At 41.8% G+C, this 6,861-nt stretch overlaps 1 protein-coding gene across 1 annotated transcript in view; it reads right to left on the reverse strand.

Moving 5' to 3' along the window:
• The window catches only part of cpne9 (copine family member IX), a 48,914-nt gene that overhangs the window by 40,630 nt on the left and 1,423 nt on the right, over nt 1-6,861 (reverse strand). The gene's annotated exons all lie outside the window — the stretch shown is intronic.

Here is a 6,861-nt window from a genome sequence, read left to right on the forward strand (position 1 = left end):
ACTAAAAATGAAGGAGGAAGAGAGAGAGAGAGAGAGAGAGAGAGAGAGCGAGAGAGAGAGAGAGAGAGAGAGAGAGAGAAGAGGCATGGAGAAGCATACACAAACATCACTCCTCTGAGGTAAAAGGGAAATGTGTTTCATCTGCTCCCGGCTGAATGCTCGTGTGAGATACAGGAGGCTGTGGGAGACGTCTGCTGTGACTCCGTCTGGGACGTTTCACCCCAGAATGAACACGGCTTTAATCCTTGCAATCGTAGCAGAAGATTCTTCAACTTATTTGCCTCAGTGTTTGGTGGACCTTTGGATTGGAGGTTGGAGCGGTAATAGTAGTAGAGGACATTTTTCTCTAGAATGAAATACACATTTATTTATATTATATTATAAATTATAATACAAATGTTTGTGTGTTTAAGTATTTCCTTCAATTCCACCCATTGTTATAATACACAAAGACAAAGACAAGACAAACAACAGAGTTAGAGGAGCTTGGGCAACACAAACAAGTTTTATGTTTAATGTGCGCACAACCTCCAGGAAAAGCAGGAAACAACCTAGAACCAGGAAACAAAAAAACCTCCCTATAGAACCAGGAAACAAAAAAACCTCCCAGTAGAACCAGGAACAAACAAAACCTCCCAGTAGAACCAGGAACAAACAAAACCTCCCAGTAGAACCAGGAACAAACAAAACCTCCCAGTAGAACCAGGAACAAACAAAACCTCCCAGTAGAACCAGGAACAAACAAAACCTCCCAGTAGAACCAGGAAACAAAAAAACCTCCCTATAGAACCAGGAAACAAAAAAACCTCCCAGTAGAACCAGGAACAAACAAAACCTCCCAGTAGAACCAGGAACAAACAAAACCTCCCAGTAGAACCAGGAACAAACAAAACCTCCCAGTAGAACCAGGAAACAAAAAAACCTCCCAGTAGAACCAGGAAACAAAAAAACCTCCCAGTAGAACCAGGAACAAACAAAACCTCCTGGTAGAACCAGGAATGAACAAACCTTCTTCGTATAACCAGTAATGAACAAAACCTCCTGGCAGAACTGGGAACAAACAAAACCTCCAGGTAGAACCAGAAAAACCTACTGGCAGAACCAGGGAACAAACAAAATTTCCTAGTAGAACTAGTAACGAACAAGACCTCCTGGCAGAACCAGGAACAAACAAAACCTCCCAGTAGAACCAGGAACAAACAAAACCTCCCAGTAGAACCAGGAAACAAAAAAACCTCCCAGTAGAACCAGGAAACAAAAAAACCTCCCAGTAGAACCAGGAACAAACAAAACCTCCTGGTAGAACCAGGAATGAACAAACCTTCTTCGTATAACCAGTAATGAACAAAACCTCCTGGCAGAACTGGGAACAAACAAAACCTCCCAGTAGAACCAGAAACAAACAAAACCTACTGGCAGAATCAGGGAACAAACAAAACCTCCAGGTAGAACCAGAAAAACCTACTGGCAGAACCAGGGAACAAACAAAATTTCCTAGTAGAACTAGTAACGAACAAGACCTCCTGGCAGAACCAGGAACAAACAAAACCTCCCGGTAGAACGGGGAACAAACAAAACCTTCAAGTAGAACCAGGAACAAACAAAACCTCTCAGTACACCCAGGAACAAACAAAACTCCCCAGTAGAACCAGGAATGAACAAAATCTCCCAGTAGAACCAGGAACAAACAAAAACCCAGCAGAATTGGGGAACCAACAGTACCTCCCAGCAGAACCTGGGATCAAACAAAACCTCCCAGTTGAACCAGGAACAAACAAAAACCCAGCAGAATTGGAGAACCAGCAGTACCTGCCGGTAGAACTGAGGAACAAATGGAGAACGGAGTAACAGCTAATCGCCTGCTTTCTCAATTATTCCTTACATAATTTATATGCCAATATGTGCTTGTTGAACATTCCATTCCAGATTTATTCCCTTTGGCTGGTATAATAACCTCCAATATCCTGGGAAGACTTTCTGCTACATGTTGGAGCATGGCTGTGGCGAGTTGTGTTTATTCAGACACAAGAGCTATTGTCATGTGCAGTGTTCATCCCAAAGGTGTTCAGTGGGGTTGAGTCAGGGTCAGGGCTCTGAGCAGGACACTCCAGTTCCAGCCCAACCTTTAAAACCATGTCTTTATGGAGTTCTGTGCTTTGTGCACAGGAGCATTGTCATGCTGGAACAGGTTCAGGTTAATTCCTATAATTCCAGTGAAGGGAAATCGTAATGCCACAAGATAGAGACACATTTGTTACAACTGTGTTCCTTAACCGTTTGTAGCAGCAGTTTGTAGAAGAACCACTAACTGTTGTGATGCCCTGGTGTCCACCATACATTTGTCTGTATAGTGTATATAGCACCTTGTTCATGTTATATTCTTGAGAGCATTTAAAACGGGATTTTAGTGTAAAACACATTTTCACCATGCACTATGAACTGATTTTGAACGTTTGCAGAAAACATTCGTCTAATATTTTGGATATCACACAGAAAGTAGCGTTTCTGAAAGCAGCCTCTGTTTATTCTGTGCCTCGCTGAAGAAAATCTCTTGTGACATTTCACCGTTATGGACGTTACCATCGCGAACACACCTCCACAAACTAAAATAAGGACCTGGTTCAGTCTTTCACCCTTAAATCGACTGAAACAGCAAATCCTTCACCTGTTAAAAAACATGCTGAAACTTTGAGGAGTCTGAGAGCTCCTCAGATTTCATGCACAACTGATAATATTGACTTTGTTAAGCGGGCAACAATGAATATTTTTGTCGTGCTCGTATATATTAGATCTATTTTGGTGCTGTAGAATGCTCGATTCTGATTGGTCAGAAGGTGTTGATTCATTTTCTATACCAGCACCTCTTACAATACTGGATACAAGGCACTGCTTGTAATATCTTATATATGTTATTACATTATATATATATATATATATTTTTATTCATTCTGGTTGATCATTACCTGAAGCTTCTGGCCCACATCTGCATGACTTTATAGTTATATATGGCAGTGATGCCACACGATTGGCTGAGTAGATAAGTGCAGAATTCATGTGTAGTACAGGTACTAGTAGATTTTCCCACATAACAGTCTCTAAAGCTTACTCAGAATGGAACGATAAAGAAAAAACATCCAGTGAACAACAGTTCTGTAGCATTCAAGCTATGATACAGATTAACCAAGCCCTGAAGCCACAGCTTATTTGAGTATTGTCACTGACCCAGCTTCTGATGGCTACTTCCAGCATGATAATTCACCATGTCACAAAGCAAAAGTCTCAGAATGGTTTCATAAATGTGAGAATGAGTTCATGTTCCTCAAATCTGCAGGAATTGTGTGAAGGATCTTGTGTGTGGAGAGCAAAGGAGGCTCTACCTACCTACGGTATTAGTGTAGTGTTCCTAATAAAGTGTGCTTGTATATTCATATTCAAAATATATAAATATTTACATATAGATCGAGTTTCTATGATGCTAGAGCCTAAGAGGTGTACATAATAATTGAATATAAAGGTTATACACCTAATCAGCCATAACATTATGACCAATAATCATGGCACCTGTTAGTGGGTGGGATATATTAGGCAGCAAGTCAACATTTTCTCTCAAAGTTGATGTTAGAAGCAGGAAAAATGGACAACCGTAAGGATTTGAGCGAGTTTGATGAAGGACCAAATTGTGATGGCTAGACCACTGGATCTCTAAAACTGCAGCTCTTGTGGGGTGTTCCCGGTCTGCAGTGGTCAGTATCTATCAAAAGTGGTCCAAGCAAGGAACAGTGGTGAACCGGTGACAGGGTCATGGGCGGCCAAGGCACATTGATGCACGTGGGGAGCGAAGGCTGGCCCGTGTGATCCGATCCAACAGACGATCCACTGTTGCTCAAACTGCTGAAGAAGTTAATGCTGGTTCTGATAGAAAGGTGTCAGAATACACAGTGCAGGACGGGTCAGGACTGTTTTAGCAACAAAATAGGGACCAACACAATATTAGGCAGGTGGTCATAATGTTATGCCTGCACAGCTACATTAAATTCCAAACTTTTTGTTCTTGAAGTTTTTATCACTAGTAGAGGCTGAATTTATTCGAGACCCAGCTAGAGGTCTGGAGCTGTTACAGTCCCTCTATGCTTCTCCTCCAAACTCTGTGTTTTGAGTGACATGATGGCGGGATAGCATCTGGGCCTCCCTGTGATGACAGCTACAAACAAGCTTGATGAATTGGCTTCCCTTGTGAAGTGCTTCACTAATTTGGCGCCACAAAGAACCCGTAATTATCACTGGAATTAGAACTTCGTATTCACGGCCTCTGTTTATGCCAGCGGTTGTTTGGAATACCTTACGGATCGCATTATGTTGGATAATAAGTTATTTACTGGAGCACAAAAAAGACTGCAAATTAGCCAGACATCTGAACATCAGCACTGATTAGATTCGAGCTGCTTGCAGATAAAACTGTGTTCGTTTGAGCGGGCAGTGGAGCAAACCTTCCCTTCTGCTTTATAGCAAATTAAGTAGGAGAGCCTGTTCATCTGAAGAGCCCAGCTCAGAACAAAAAAAATAGATAGATAGATAGATAGATAGATAGATAGATAGATAGATAGATAGATAGATAGATAGATAGATGGATGGATGGATGGATGGATGGATGGATGGATGGATGGATGGATGGATGGATGGATGGATGAATTGCTATTAAAAAATATTTAAACAAGAAGAAAGGACATTTAATAGAAACACCTGTACCCATGCTCAGTGATGCAATTATCCAATCAGCCATTCAGCTATGTCATGCGTAAAATCATAAAATCATGCAGATACAGGTCAAGAGCTTGAGTCATTGATGAAACATCAGAATCAGGAGACAATCTGAGTCATGTTGAAATGACAGTGTTATGGCTGTTGGTGCCAGATGGGCTGGTCTGGTCTGACAAATTTCTGAAATCTCCTGGGATTTTCATACGCAGGTTTTTAAGTCTCCAGAGTTTACACAGAACGATGTGAGAAGCAAAAAATATCCACTGGGCAGAAATGTCTTACTGATGAGAGAGACAGAGGAGAATGGTCAAATTTGTTCAAGCTGACCAGAAGGCTAGAGTAACCATTGCTTATAGCTGTGCTGAACAGAAAAGCATCCACCCTGAGGTGGAGGAGCTACAAGAGTAGAGGATGACATCATGTTCCATGTCCTCAATCAACTCACTATCATCTCCCTGGGTGGTGAATCAGTGTATCGTGTTCACAAGCTATGCTTTACATAGCAACAGTGATGACTCTACCATTGGAAAAAAAAAACCCCAATCATAAAATAAAAAAGTTTTGTAAGTCATTTTTTAGCTTTTAATGCGACATGTTTCTATCACAGCTCTACAAGTAGGATCATAGGCAGCTAGTGGAGCTTTTTTTAAAAGAATCATTAAATCATTAAAAGTTAAAAATCACTTAAATTCGTTAGACAAAATAAAGTAAAAAAAAAAATCACTAATGTATATCAGTAATTATTTGTGAGCTAATCAACGATAGCAAGCTGCTTATGTTTGTCGATGAAGTCGGGTTAGAGTTTGTCCCGCGTTTTTATTCAAGCTGAAAGGTTTCAGAAAATGACGTAATTCCCGGTAAGGGAACATTGTGAGCATCGATGCTCCATGGATTGTGAAGGAAGGACTTTTTTGATTGAGAGAGAGAGAGAGAGAGAGAGAGACAGAGACAGAGACAGAGAGAGAAAGAGAAAGAGACAGACAGAGAGAGAGAGAGAGAGAGAGAGAGAGAGAGAGAGAGAGAGAGAGACAGAGACAGACAGAAAAAGACAGAGAGAGAAAGAGAAAGAGACAGACAGAGAGAGAGAGAGAGAGAGAGAGAGAGAGAGACCGTTTTATCATTGCTGCCTTCCACTTGATAAAAATCTGATTAATCATGCAGGTCTAAGTGGTACCCACAGGGGTGAGCTTACTGGACCTCTGCTATGCATCATTCACCAGGGAATTTAATGCACCTTAAAATCATTTAAGGTACGGGCTTAAACTCTAAAGTCCACATTAAATGGCTTGAGAGCCACAACGTATTTTCCTCTGGAAACAGGAAGTCAGAGTGACAGGGTGTGTTTAAGTGATTTAGACAGCAGACAGTATAAACACGACACACCTGCCCAATATTTCAAACTTAACCGCAGCTTTGCGTCATCTTAACACAGAGAACGGAGAAGAGATTAATGAGAGCCTTCGCGGGGGAACTTCGAGGAGGAACATGACTGGCCTGCACCTGACCTCAACCTGATAGAACACCTTTGGGATGAATCAGAGCGGAGACTGTGAGACAGGCCTTCTCGTCCAACATCAGTGCCTGACCTCACAAATGCGCTTCTAGAGAGGAATGTTCAAAAAATCCCATAAACACACTCCTAAACCTTGTGGAAAGCCTTCCCAGAAGAGTTGAAGCTGTTCTAGCTGCACAGGGCGGGACAACTCCATATTACATTCATGTGCATGTAAAGGCAGACGTCCCAGATTTGGTCTGGCTCACAGTCTCCGCTCTGATTCATCCCAAAGGTGTTCTATCAGGTTGAGGTCAGGACTCTGTGAATTTCCTCCACACCAAACTCACTCATCCATGTCTTTATGGACCTTGCTTTGTGCACTGGTGTGCAGTCATGTTGGAACAGGAAGGGGTCATCCCCAAACTGTTCACACAGAGCATGAAATTGTCCAAAATGTCTTGACAGAAAGAGTTCCTTTCACTGGAACTAAGACGCCGAGCCCAACCTCTGAAACACAACCCCTGAATTCAGTGATTTCGAGGGGTGTCCCAAAACTTTTGGCAATATAGTGTACCCAAGGTGAGCAGAAAAGCGTTTCAGAATGCAGA

The sequence above is a fragment of the Hemibagrus wyckioides genome, linkage group LG15, assembly GCF_019097595.1.
Source record: "Hemibagrus wyckioides isolate EC202008001 linkage group LG15, SWU_Hwy_1.0, whole genome shotgun sequence".
NCBI lineage: Eukaryota > Metazoa > Chordata > Actinopteri > Siluriformes > Bagridae > Hemibagrus > Hemibagrus wyckioides.